The sequence below is a fragment of the Gambusia affinis genome, linkage group LG22 (assembly GCF_019740435.1).
Source record: "Gambusia affinis linkage group LG22, SWU_Gaff_1.0, whole genome shotgun sequence".
NCBI classification, from domain to species: domain Eukaryota; kingdom Metazoa; phylum Chordata; class Actinopteri; order Cyprinodontiformes; family Poeciliidae; genus Gambusia; species Gambusia affinis.
Genome location: NC_057889.1, coordinates 16,722,888 through 16,737,449, shown reverse-complemented (window position 1 = coordinate 16,737,449; position 14,562 = coordinate 16,722,888). Strand labels below are relative to the sequence as shown.

General features: G+C 41.2%; 1 protein-coding gene across 1 annotated transcript in view; it reads right to left on the bottom strand.

Annotated features, from left to right (window-relative positions):
* Positions 1-14,562, bottom strand: part of runx2b (RUNX family transcription factor 2b) — a 163,943-nt gene that overhangs the window by 104,357 nt on the left and 45,024 nt on the right. The gene's annotated exons all lie outside the window — the stretch shown is intronic.

The following is a 14,562-nucleotide window of genomic DNA, read 5'->3' as shown; positions in this document are numbered from 1 at the left end:
CTCATGCCACGGCTTCGTCATAAGAAACAAAAACAAAATGTCACAACATAATGTAAGCTGACAGTGTTTTTCTTTGCAACGCTGTCACACGGAGGAGGTTGTGTTTGCCAGGAGGGAGGCTGGCCGTAGTAATCAGTATAGGCAGACTAATTTGTCCGCAGACATATTCCAGAGCACCAACTCCCTTGTGCTTTGCTCAACCTGTTGTCCCAGGTGGCTTCAGTGCTTGAATGACCGTTTTACCTGCTCTGGAGCTGAAACGCCGGAGAGAGAAGTAATTCAAATTACACGTCATAACAGGAAACAGGAACAGGAAAGAGAGTTGGCGAGGCAGAGCAAGGGTCCAGGTGCACGGTGTGGTTTCGGAGCGGTCTCCGCCGCTCTGCTCTCTCTGTAAAGTGCAGGCGGGAGGGTAGCCGCTGGTAGCTGCGGCCTTTTCATCGCTAAGCGTCGTTATCAAACCCCCGGGGTCCGTTTCGCTGCTCCTGTGGCCGCTGCTTCGTGGGCCGCCGTAATAAATCAGGCCGAGAAGCTCCCTGGCGGATGTTCCCCGATAGCTGCTCACACCGAAAAAGGTTAAACTGAAATATCAGCAACACAGTTCGCTTCTTTTATTACCAGTGAAATTAGCCCCACGAGACGAGCCGCTACAGTTTTTCCTCACACCTTCCCCCGTGTCCTGCTGTTCGCCCGTGTTTTTCGAGCTGCGTTTCTCATGGATGTTTAATCGCCGCGTTGAAGAGGAAAGATGGTCTGCCTAACAGCTGCTTTGATTTATTAAGTTCACCCTCTAATAATTGCCTGCGAGACAGCGCCCCTTCACATCTTTCCGAGCTCCCTCCTGGAAAATGTACAAGCAAAGTTTTCTGTCTGTACGGAGAGGGGAACAATTTAATTTACAGCCATGCTGCTCAGTTTAGAACATGATGGTGGGGGAAAAAATTACGCCGAACTTGCCCCAGTGAGCCATATTGTAAAACAGATGGAATAAGAGACTAAAATTAGACATTTTAAATCACCAAAACATTCAGAGCTCAACAGGGGCGCCAGTAGGAAGTTTTGTGATGGGCGGGCGACTGGAGGGGCTGGGGGGGCACACCAAAGCAAAACTTTAGGAGTTTTCTGTAGATGTGTCGCTGATGCTGAGACTGGAAATTATGTTCGCATATTCATAATACAAAATTTCATGACGTAAAAAACAATAACAAGTTTAAGTTTGTGTTTTCAACATGTTTTTTTTTTTGTTTGTTTGTTGTTGCTTTATCAGAATTTCATTCTTAAAAACACCATGCAGGTGTTAGGGGTGATACGATGGACACAAACACGCGTAAAAACTAATTTTCTCCGTTTGCATGCATACGGCTTTTGAGTGGAGGAGCTCATTTAAAATGACCCTAGTTTGATCTGGAGTCGCAATCTGTCAAATTTTAGAGTCAAGTGACTCCCAACTGGATGAGGACCATTTTGAAATTTTTGTCCCACCCTCCTTCACTTCCAAACCGGATGAGTCCATATCACCCCCGCAGGCTACCACGTGATTTAGAAAGAAAAACAAACTTCTGAAACTCAATTTGAAAGAGCTCACACCTGCTGTGACCGATCAGCAGCATTGGTCACTGGAAACAAGATCCTGGAGGTCATTTTTACTCAGATGCCCCATTTTTGATTTGCTCTGCCTGTTTCCAACATAATCAGGCCCTCATGCTTACAGGTACAAGAAAAAGGGAACAAACCAAACTGTATTTTAGTTTTATGAGTGTGCTGATCCGGATACAGGAAGTGTTGGTTTTCAACAAGTTACCAGTTTAAAAAGAAAGAGGATGCTGTTCGGGTATTTTTGCTCGAGTGGTCGTCTGCGAACTTCGTCACCGGGAGCCGCTGTGACCTCTTGGGTGGTCGTGGCAAAAGCCAAAGATGCCCCCGCTGTGTTTAATCTTTGGAAGACATTTATTTGTTCTGTGGATGATTATGCGTGGTGGAAAGTCCCATTAGTTCCAGCGCACCGCCGTTTACAGGGGGCCGTTTGTCCTGTTAGTCTGCGGCCGGCCGGTCAGTCCGTCGGGTCGTCCCTTCCAGACCAACATCCAGACGCCGCTCAGCAAACTTCGCCTTTTGCCCTGTGCTGGAACGGTTCACATCTCACCGGGGCAGATCGCTCAAAGCCACGCTGGCATCACATCAGCAAACAGAGCCTCGAATTAGTCCGTGCTTAAATCAAAATATTTTCGCAATTCAAAACTTTAACCTCTGAGTGAACTGCTGGAGGAAGCACGGTTTAGAATATTGACTTTCTTATTTTTTTGTTTTGTTTGTTTGCAGATTTTGTTGTTGGATCACCAAAGTTTATTTATTTATTTTTTTAGCTCACACATGTGAGCTCATCTGCAAGGCCTGGCCTCATATGGCAGCCATTACCTGCACACGTGCTCCCGTCTGAAGGCTGATCCACTGGGTTAAACAAATCCAGGCGGCGCACCGTGGCCCCGCCAGGAATCACATCCATACATCAGCTGAGGAACAGCCGACATGGCAGGGTTAGAGCCGGCTACCGTTAGCCCGGCTCTTATCTCTGATCTGCTAACACCAAACATATTAGAGCTGCTTGAGTGAAAAAGGGGCTGAATCAAATTCAGCCAAATGTGTGTAGAAGATTTTGGACGGAGGGGGAAAAAATAAAAAAGAGAGAGCGAGAGAGAGCTCCTGAGTTTTCCTCTGGAAGCCTGTGACACAAATCATTTCTCATGGATGAAGTTCCAAACAAAGCAGCGTATAGACTGGAATTTTGCAATTATCCACAGCGAAATGCTTTAACAAGCAGTTTGGTGTGAGACGGGGCATGAGCACGCAGCCGCCTCCCAGCAGGAACGGCGCGCAGCTGACAGTCGGGCCGAGTTTGTGGAGCCCAGATACGATTCCTCCCCGAATCATAAGAGCGTGAGATTCCATTTATGTTTATTACATTTCCTGTTTCTCACTTCATCACGTCGGAATTGAAAGTGACAGGGTAATTATCATTTCACCCTAAATTGATCCCAATCCATGTGGGCTGGCTCCAAACATGGAGACATAAGACGGTGAGGGGAAGAAAGAAAGAAAGAAAGGAAGAAAAAAAATGAGAGAGAGATGGAAGATGGAGGGTGGGGGGAAGAGAGAAGCAGAATAAGGATTCTGGGAGCATTTGGCGATGGTTCAGTCATCTGTAAGACGTATCGCTTGAAGGGTGGAGAGAGATGCGGGGGGAAAAAAAAAAGAAAAGGAAGAGGGAAACGTTTGGAGAGATTGCGTTGCGGGTGTTCCCTTGATGTACCCCTGACAGGAACCAGATTTGGGAGCCGTGCGGCGTCGGCGCTTTGGCTTTTTATTCGTCTGGCTCCACCGGGTTTTTCCTGGCCCGAGCAGGGCTCGGTTCGGAGACGCCGTGGCCCACTCGTGGAGCCAGTCTGTAGTTTAAGTGAGAATAACAAATGCTAGAAAAAAAAATAATAGGACCTACAAAAAGAAAGCGAGTGGAGCAGCACAATCCTACTATTGTTCATGTTAGCTAAGCAGAAAGCAGAGTCCAGCCACATCTCTGGGACGTTTTACTGGCTCTAATAAAGAGTGTGTGGTCCCCGTTTCTGGAGCGGGGTCCCAGACTGACTGATATGCTCTGCAGTAATATTGGATGGTTCCGTTTCATGTACTTTGAATAGTATAGCTTGGCACAGCTCAGATTGGCCCCATCACTCCCTGAGCGTTAACGACGCTAGAAGAGGGACGGCAGGGTCAGAGGACCAAATGGTGGCCTGGACAGGTGAAGGGGTGAATACTGAATGATAAAGGAGACTGGGAAAAGATTTTCCACAAATAAGTGGAGGTTTTATGAGACAGGGCATTCCTCATATATAATTGGGATGTGGCTCATCATCCAGGGAGGCATGGGGTGGGGGCAGCACACTGGAAACGAGTTTCCCCATTGTCAGTGAGGAGTGTTGTGCACAATGTAAGGGAATATAGCTGAAGTTAAATATCTCATTTGAAATTTTGTAAGGAGTCTGTACTACATTTGATCAGTTTGGTTGTTTTACTTTTGACAGCTTTTCAACATAATGGTTTCCGCTATAGCTAGATATTTCGCGCCGACTACGTGTCAATTTAGATATCTGGGGATGATACTATACTTTGATCTTTGTCGACACTAAAAACTATGGTTATGTGACTCCATTAAACAAAACCATTAAATAAACCAAAGTTAGTATACTTTGGTTCATTTGGAGATCATAATCTGTTAAGTGTCATTCATTTAATTGGACTCGTTGGGCTCAAACGGGGATTAGAACCAAAATAAATCCAAACAGGTATTAATATAAAGCTTTAGGAAACAGTGGAAAATAAAAAAAAAATCATTATTGGTTTTGTCTTTTGACCTTCTATGACTTTACACCTACATATTTTATAAAATACTTAACTACCACAAAATAACCTGATGCATATACTAACATATACTGATTGTTATGGAAGATGCACACCTGGGACATTATAAATGCAAGAACTTATGAAAACATGAAGAAAAATCCTTGTTGCTACAAATTTTCTGCTTTCAAATTCACTACTTTATACTGATTTTTTTTTCTTCAATTATTACAACACTTTGAACATTTATCTTGAAAATATTTACACTGACATATAGATTTGCTTTGGGGTTTGTGTCACAAACCATTTAACAATAAAACTCTGAAGGAGGATTCTGATTAGACGCTGTGCTAAAGGTCTATTTTACTACTTTTTTGCATATGGACCGAGTTAGATAAGCTACGCTTCCAAATCTGTAACACAGACTGTAGAATCTGGACTGGATTATACTACGTTGAACATGGATTCTTAAAAAAAGTCCCAATATCTGACATTTATTTGGTTTAAAAAAAAAAACGCAAAAAAAACAATCTCCAAAGTAGGAGTTTCAAGACTTTATTTGACATCTCAAACAGATGTTTTAAGAAACGGGGGGGTCCAGTTTAAACTAGACAAGACACCAGTTTGAGGGTCTAGATCCCAAAAAACAGCGAAATATCCCTTTTTATTCTTTATTGAGCATGCAGTTTTCTTCTGACTTCTCTGTCAGTCAAAAATCTAAACAATTAGTTTAAAAAAAAATGTCACTTTCAATGCGACAGAGATAAAGAATATTCTTTTTATTTTCTGTATATTTGAATTGTTTGCAGCAGACAGAATGACTAGTCGATGTTAGCTACTTAATCATCAAAAGCTCTTATATCACAAGATTTTCGAATCTGAAAAAGTAAAAAGTCAAATAACTAATTAAATTAAAGTACTGGATTATGTGCTTTTAAAAACAAACAAACATAACCGTCACATTTCTAGATGCCAAAAGATGCTTTACAATTTCGTTCATCGCTCATTCACCCCTCAGTCGCATTCGGCGGTGGAAGCGCGGTGGCCATTCTGCACCTGCGGTCCCTCCAGACAACCACAATCACAGCAACATATTTATACATGGGGAACCGTGGCGGTTTCAGACCAGATTTACCAAAACAACACAAAACAAAAGCATGGGACAAACAACAACACACAAAAAAAAGGTGAATATTTCAATATTTCAGGGAGCAATTAGTTACGGGTTCTGTGTCAACACATTTCACCATAAGAAATGGATTTAGTGTAATCTCTCCGGCACCAGTTCTACAGGGGCACTGGCCGCTGTCCAGAACCATCCACAAAGGGGATGCTGGGTGAAGTATTTTGTCCAGAAACAAATATTTGCCCAGGCATGGATTTGAACCGCTGACCTCATGTTAAGTCACCGGTTCAAATTTTCATCCTGAGCATTTTAGTTGTTTGTATAAGTTCACTGAAAAAAAAAGAAAAAAAAAAAAAAGAATCTAATACAACAAACCAGAAACACTGTTTTGTTGTTTCTCTACGCAAAGGAGTTTTTGTTTGCATTTGCTCTCATATTAATGTGATGTTTTTGGACTGTCTTTGGTTAAAAAGCTCACTTTCTTTTTTCAATTTTCATTGTCCTAATTTGTTTCGAAGGTATTTTGTAGACACCTATCAATCAATCAATCAATCAATCAATCAATCAAACTTTATTTGTATAGCACATTTCAGCAGCAAGGCATTTCAAAGTGCTTTACATCAAATCAAACACAAAAATACAGTGCAACATAGAATCAACAATAAAAACAACATCAAGTCAGATTCCGTCAATAAATTTAAAGGAAGTCAGTGTTTCAGCTGTTTTACAGTTTTCTGGAAGTTTGTTCCAGATTTGTGGTTGATAGATGCTGAATGCTGCTTCTCCTTGTTTGGTTCTGGTTCTGGGGATGCAGAGCAGAACCAGAACCAGAAGACCTCAGAGGTCTGGAAGGTTGATACAACAGCAGCAAATCTTTAATGTATTGTGGTGCTAAACCATTCAGTGATTTATAAACTAACAGTATTTTAAAGTCTATTCTTTGAGCTACAGGGAGCCAGTGGAGGGACTTTAAAACTGGTGTTATGTGCTCTATCTTCCTGGTTTTAGTGAGCGAGCAGCAGCATTCTGGATCAGCTGCAGCTGTTTGATTGATTTGTTGGACAGACCTGTGAAGACGTTGTTACAATAATCAATACGACTGAAGATAAACGCATGGATGAGTTTCTCTAGATCTGGCTGAGACATTAGTCCTTTAATCCTATGAACTTTATCCAAATTCTGTCATAGGGTTGAACAAAACAATTCAAAGGCAAAACCAGACGAACACAAATTTGAGAAGTTTGATCGTATATTAAACTTTAATAAAAAGTATTCTATCGCTAAAAGTATCGGCATCGGTGATACTGGCACTGTATTGACTTGGTATTGGATCAACACCAAAACTGTAGCATTGCACCCCTCTAAAACGTACCGATAAGGCAACACTTGTCAAAAGAAATTCTTCTTCTCCTTGCAACCCGTTTACAGCTGCATATCGCCACATACTGCATAGCGGTGGAGTGTGCAATTTTACAGTGTGTTGGAATAAAAGGGACTCCAAACTCCACAAAGACGATCAACAGAAGTAATGATTGCTTTCAACTAAACTGTACAAGCAGATTTACTTCGTTACTGCCCACCTCTGATTATATGTGAAGGAAATTTTATCAGCTGCAACTTCAAATTCTAAGATGAAAAACGTTGAAGTCAGAAGGATTTAAAAGACTAAAGCATAAATGTGTTTTGTGTTTGTTTAAAAAAACAAAAAAAACAAAACAAGGCCAGGACCAAAAGAGTTTATTCTCCATCCTTTAGTTGTTGTTTTTTCTTTCTTATCCTTAAAATTATTCAGCGTTAAAGCGTGGTTTTGCACCACACACACACACACACACACACACACGTGCCTTCATGTGCCTGGCTTCTCCTGTGTGGCGTACAGAAACACACAGTTGGGCCTGTGCTTAATCAGCTCTGTTTTGAAGTGTTCCCCGCTCGCTTTTTCCAGCACAGCCCTCGCAAAAGAAAAACGTCTGGACGTGGGTGGCTTCGCTGGGTCACTGAGCCCACAGAGTGGAGCATTTCATAAGAAAGGGCCCACTTAATTCTGAGCCATACATCGCGTTCGCTGATTTACATGCGGACAGCTATCATTTTGTGAAGGCCCTGACAGTGATAAATGAGGTGTTTTACCTAATAGGTAATAAAAACAAATTACAGGTCTTAAGAGAAAGGATGTTCTTCATTTGGCTCTGTTTTCTGTCTCTCGGAGGGCAGGGGCCAGATTGTTTCCATATGATTGTACCCTTCATTTGTTAAGACTGCAGACAGAGATTAATAACAGCATTTGCCGATGACCAATCTATACTTCGCCTTCAGGTTAATTGAAGGAAAAACGGTCGGAACAACTGGAAATGGAGGATAAATGACTGCTTTTATTTCCCCTGCTATTTATTCCTAAGCTGTGCATCTGCGTCGAGCAATAATATCCGTCATTTTCTTTATTATTATTATTTTTAATTCTGTTAATATTTCTTTCCCTTTGATTCACATTCTGCTGTTAAAAATAGCCGTTTGCAGCGTTTTCTCGTGTTTAAGTTTATTAATTACAGGAAACTAAAATCCCTGCGCTATTAAAACCTGACGGTGAAACATTAACACATAAGTGATATTTACATCCCCCCTGGCTGTGTGTTCAGCATAAAAAACATTGTAGTAATGAGATACACACTCGCACACAAAAATCCTCCTCGCTGAGAAAACAGAACACTTTCGCCGTAAGACTGTAAATAATCTAACGCGCGAACGCCTGAAGGAAGAGGCTGTGTGACTGCCGCCCCTGTCCGTGATCCATCATGCGCTCTAAAATCGAATTAGCGAAACTATAAACAATCTACTTATGGTCAGCTGGGATTCGGCGGCTTTTCTCGCCGGGTGAGATTCTGACACTGAACGTGAAATGACAAATTGCAGTTCCGAGACATGAACAAGAACGGCGCTCTGCTCTGACCAGCATGGTTTTTTTTGTGGTTTTTTTTAAAATATAAGAAAAAAATATTTTCCCACACAGTACTTAGTAGGTGAGGGCGTGTTTTTCTTAACCGGTTTGAATCACTACTGGACTCTGCAATTCCCACATAGCTCGTATATAAGCTCTCTCAATTTCTTCAGCTAGACGTGAAAAGGTTTTTCCTCCTTTTGCAATGTGAGCCTGACGGAAGACAAGTCGCGTTTTATGTCCCGGCAACATGGACCCAACGCATCGCAACGACGAGGAAAGCAGCAACATCCCTAATCATTGTGCATCAAGCCTCCTATACTGTGATAGTTCTCCAAAATGTCTCAAGCTGATGCTGACTGACTGGAGAGCATGTGTGGACTTCCGTTTTACAATTTTGCGTTGGAATCAGAGCTGGACTTTGACTGGACCATTCTAACACATTAATAAGCTAAACCATTCCATTTCTACTCTGAGTTTCAGGTCCTTTTACCTCCATGAATCTTCCCGTCAACCTGTACCAGCTACGCTGAGGAAAAGCATAATGCGGCCACTACCATGCTTCACAGTGGGTGTGGTGTTACTAGGGGAAATTTTGTTTTTATTATTATTTATTTACTTTTGATATTTGTTGTGTTTCCTTCATGGCTTCTGCTGAGGTGAAAACACAGCTTTTTTGTGTGCCTTCTTTCTTCTTTTGATCAAAGAGTGACGACAAATTCTACCACCTGGATAGGAAGAATCTGTACAGATCCTCCAGAGTTACCATGGATACCTTGGTTGTTTCTCTGCTGAGTGCTCTCCTGGTTCAGCTTTTAGGTGGACGGCCAGTTCTTGATAGGTTTGTACTATTTTTCTGAAAGTGAATAAACATGGAGCCCTATTTTCTAATTAAGTGACGAATGTAAGCTACCAAAACACAAAGAAGCACCACACTTTGAGTTGTATTTCTATACGCAAAGATGAAAAACTACCAATCATTTTTGTTCATGTGCATTTTTCTTTATGTACGAATGTAGAAATTGCACAATTATCCATGACTTTATAATAAATGATCACAAACTAATGGATTTTGAGTTTGTTTTGTTTTTTGTTTTTTTGTCATTTTGTTGTCAATTCTGCCAAATATAAAATTTTCTCACAGTCCTGTTCCTTTCATAGCAGCCATTCTTCCAGATAAAATGCACACCGGCATGACACCTTACGGCACACGTGTCAAACTCAAGGCCCGGGAGCCAAATGTGGCCGCCATAGCTTTTTATGTGGCCCTCCACATAAAGACTGTGTCTTTATGTGGGACACAGTCAAGATAACAGTGAGTGCTTAAATGTTATCTTATCAAACAAATCAAAGCAGTTTTTTTAATCTATTTACTGCCAAATTACAATCAGTCCCTCCACTTTCCTGTGGATTATTGTGGAAATTCACGCAAAGACATAAAAACAAATCCCTGCACTTTCTTTGCGCCGATACATAATTACAAGTTTATTGCATATCTTTTGGAAATAAATGGTGAAAAACACTGTATCCAAGAGACTGCTCACTCTCACCTACAGACGAATTTATTTCTGACTTTCACTCAACAGCTGCCTCAACCTCACTTGATTTAAAGTTAAAATCCATAAAGATGCGGTAAGTAATAAAAGAAAGTCGCTTTTACCATCTTACGTAAGTGCAAATATTTGTAAAGTGGTACCACAAACACTTTCATTTTTATTGCCATAAATCCCAAAAACAGTTGTGAAATAATGGAGCGACTGAAAAGATGTCCAACATTATTTCATTTTAAGAATCTATTCATACTTTAACTGCTCGTTAGATAGATTTTAGCAATACATTCTGGCGCAACCGGCCCTTTAAGAACATTTGTGATCTTGATCAAAATGAAACTGAGTTTGACACGCCTGCCCTGCTGGTATCAGCAGGTTCAGGTGATGTATTTAGTTTGTAATAACGACTAACAGTTTTCCCCCTATTGTGAGTAAATGGTTCGGCCAAACCGCTATGTAAAAGCTACCCTCATGTGTCTTTATTAGGTCAGTTTTGTGAGCTGTGTGTGTTTTGTTTGCCCAGTTAATCTTTCATTAAATCCCTTTTTAAATTAAGAGTTTAATTTAGCTGACCTCTTTTGTGGCTTATTACACTGTGGAAAATTGACACTTTTATAACTTTTAAGGAAAAAAATAAGTAAATAAATAAATAAAGCCTCCATTCCTGATGACATCTCCTGTTCTTTCTGCCTTCACTGCTCAGTCTTTCGCAGTGTGTACTCCTGGTGTGGGTTTGTTGCCAGTCTGATTTTGTTTTTGTTTTTCCTTCCTGTATCTCCTAGATCTCTGAGTTTCTATCTGTTTTATCATGCCCTTCCCTCTCTGCACTTGGCTGTACAATAACCTCAAAACACAAAAACAAACAAACAAAAAATCCCAATAAAAACCAGGGATGTCTGTGGTTGTAACAAAGCAAAGTTTGGCAGAACGGAATGAACACATTTTTGAAAAGCATGACACATTTTTTTAAGCCAGGTATCAAATCCAAATGGAAAAAGTGGAGTTATTCATAAGTTAACTAAATTTTTTCTCTCTCAATTCTGTCTATATATATATATTCTTTTATTTTTCTGAATTCAACACTGAAGCAAAGGGGATCCTTTTGCTGCAGCTTGAATTTTGCTTGTGAGTAATAACTCGAATAACTGCGCAGTCAGTTATCCGAGTCGCCACATCCAATCAGCATCCAGGTCATAAAACATCACAGCTCGGAGCGGTGTCGTTGCCCCGGCAGGGCTTTGAGCGGAGCGGATGCTGAACCGCAGAGACGCAGCGAAAAAGTCCCCCCTCAAAAACAAGACGTAAAAATAAAGGGCGATGGCTAAGATTCTCGAATCCCGCGGTGAGTGCCAGAGGGACACATTTTGCTGGTACACAGGGTGTGCTGAGTGATGGGCGAGCTGCTGGAGCAGTGTTTAGAAACACCAGTCGGACAGTCTATTGCTCAGGAGTCTGGGTGTCTGCTCAGAGAGCCCCGCCGCCCCACCTCCCACTGCTCCACGTAGGATGGTACATGCAGCCTCACTGCATACCGCTCCTGCGCGCCGCTAAAATGAGTCCCCACCCCACTGGAACCAGATGGAATTCTAAACAGAATAAACTTTTCTTGACTTGATTATGTTGAGCCGTTCCAAGCTCCCGACATTACAAAGAAAGAGAGAAGGCGCAGGACGAGGAGGAACCTTAGAAGCTAATTGCCGCGGGTCTGGCATGCACATTGGGCATTGTGTCTCGAGTTGAGACGTTGCCGTGGTTCCGGCAACGTTCCCCCACCGCTTCCTCCCCCAAGCGCCGCGTCTCCCCTACTGTCACATCTTTCACGTGTTTTTGCGGTAGACTCGCAGCTCCGCTTCATGCAAGGCCGCTAATTAAACGCAAGCGATCCGTAACTGTGTGGCTCACCGGGCCGCACTCATCCATGTGGTTCCTATCGGCTCGGGCTGACCTCTGACCCCATGATGGTGGCGTTTAAAACCTGCCAGTATTTTAGGATTGAAACGACTGTCTGATATAAGGAATAACTCCATTGCTTTTACTGCTTTTCATTTTTAAAAACTACATTCTCTTTTTTTTTTTTATAAATATGGGATCACAATTTAAAGCATGTACAACAATAATCTATTTAAGTCAAAAATATTTATTATTTATTTTTTTTAAATGCACACAAGCACTAATTTTGCAGTTTTTAAGTAATTTTATGCTAAATAAGGGAGCCAATAGAAACAATTCATTGCTAAATATGCAATAAAACTCAGTGAACAAATAACAGACTTCCCAATAAAGTCTTTTTAAGAGTATTTCTAGCTTTTTAATGTAGTAATTTGAGTTATTTTCCATCATAAAGCAGAGAATAAAAGCAGAATTTCTCACTCTAAATCTTATTTGCACGTATCAGGTTTAAGAGCTGGAACCTTTTGAAAAAAAATAATAAAAATGATCTAGTCTTCACCAGGCTGACAAATTCCCGAGACACACAACAGGTTCTACATCATCGTTATTCATTAAATATAGAGACAGAAAAAAAAGAAAAGTTATGTAAACTAACGACACCCCATCTCTAAACCATTCCACATGTTCAAAGTTAGCGTTTTAACTGCACCACTACAGCATCATGCTAGGTCACATACATGAGTTGCAAATTTACAGTGTATCAATGTTTGGCAATTTGAAAACTTGATTTGCTTTTCCCAAAACAAACGCAGTAGTGAGCGCCGTTTCTGTAGTTTCTATTAGACGACCTCAGCTGTAACTTTAGAGCGCTTTTCAAACCGCAACGCAGACGACACGGCCTGTAAACAAGAAACCTAAAAAGCCACTTAGAATACAATGAGAATTTCCTTTAGTGAAACAATCCATGGTTGGTAGGGAAGAAGAAATTTGACTTTGACTTCCTCCAAACACTGACTTTGATTACCAAGATTTGTTTGTTTCCACAAAATGACAGCTAAAACCCCAAGTCCTTCTCTAAACCGGCGTCTCGCTATACGCTCCAGACCCGGATCAGCGGTTGGCCACCTACAGACCGGCGAAGAAACACAAAGAGGAGAGAAAAACCCTCTTTGTATCAAAGTCTGTGCTCCTGTGACGCCCTGACTTGTGTTTATCGGATGCTGATTTTAATGCATCATTTTTATCATGGTGATTTGCACTGTTTAGCAATCGGTCAAACCAAGATTTTCCCCTGTCCGTTCAGAAGTAAACACTTGTCTTCTCGAACAGCTTCATTTGTGTAAAGAAAGGACATAAATTCCCCTATGAAAGTCAGAGTACATGTAGTGTTTGTGTTGCGCGCCCGAAGCATAATCATTGGATGTAATCTGCTTGTGGGGAAAGGGAGCAATGCCTCGCAGTGCTTTGCAGAGGCAGTGATGTCCTTTGAACTTTTCCCCCGCTTTGTCATGTCGCCGCCACAAACTTCAGTGTTTTGTTGTTGCTTTTTTTTTTTTTTTTTAGCAGTGATTTTATGAAATGGACCCACACAAAGTAGGTCATATCTGAGAAGTGGCACATTTAACATGTCATCTACTGTCGCACTTGTGACCGTGGCTAATTTGCGATGCTACTCCCGAGAGTATCGCTCTCAAGCAGATTTGCACACGTTTAGTCAGATTCAGATATAGAGCCACCAATTTTTCAACTGAATTAAGTTCTCTGGTTTTTAAGTAGACTTTTTTTTTAACACACGAACACGCTTTGATCCAAGTGGTTCCATTGTATCTTTGGCTGCATCTTTGGTTACTACCCTGCTGGAACTCGAACATCTGGATGACTAAAAAGTCTTAAGCACCCTCAAACAAGTTGCCGCTTATTGCCTTCACTCCACACTGAAAAAAGAAAACCGGTGATCCAACTTAAAAAAAAAATGAGTTAATTAGTTTCAAATTATCACATTACTTTTATCCAAGTAAATCTATAAAGTGTCTCCGTTCCTTAAACTTTCTAATGTAAATAAAGTACGTTTGACAAACTTAGTTCAATTGCATGTAACCAATTAAGCCTTTGTTTTTTAAGTTGCAGCACCATTCTCTTTTTTTCCAGTGCATTCATCTTCCCATCAACCCTTACAACTTCTTTTATCCCTGCTGAAAAAAAAAAAACCCACCATCATGCTTCACCGTGCCATCAGAGTTGACTGCTGCGTCATGATTTGCAGTAGAGCCATAGGTTCTCCATTTTTGGGTGATTGATGAAACAACATTTAAAACACAACGTTTCCCATTTTCTACTTTACAGTGACGAGTTTTAAGCTTGGAATTTTGTCTTGTAACTTAACCCTGCCTTAAACTTCCCCAGAACTTTCTCCCTGACCTTTCCGCTCCGTTCCTCAAACTTTCTGATGCAAATTGTTCTCTGATATTGACCGAGGATGTTTGAGAGCTTCACTGGCCTCCACCAAATCTTCGCCGGATCTTATTAGGAATGTCGAATTTAGGCAAACTGGACTTTTGTTATACATTTTTAGAGCTGACACCAGTTGAATTCGTGCCTACTGTACTTGGTGGCTTAACTGTTGTCAAGATGCCGCAGGAGCTCAGTTGAGAGAAGAGTTTCCTCGACAG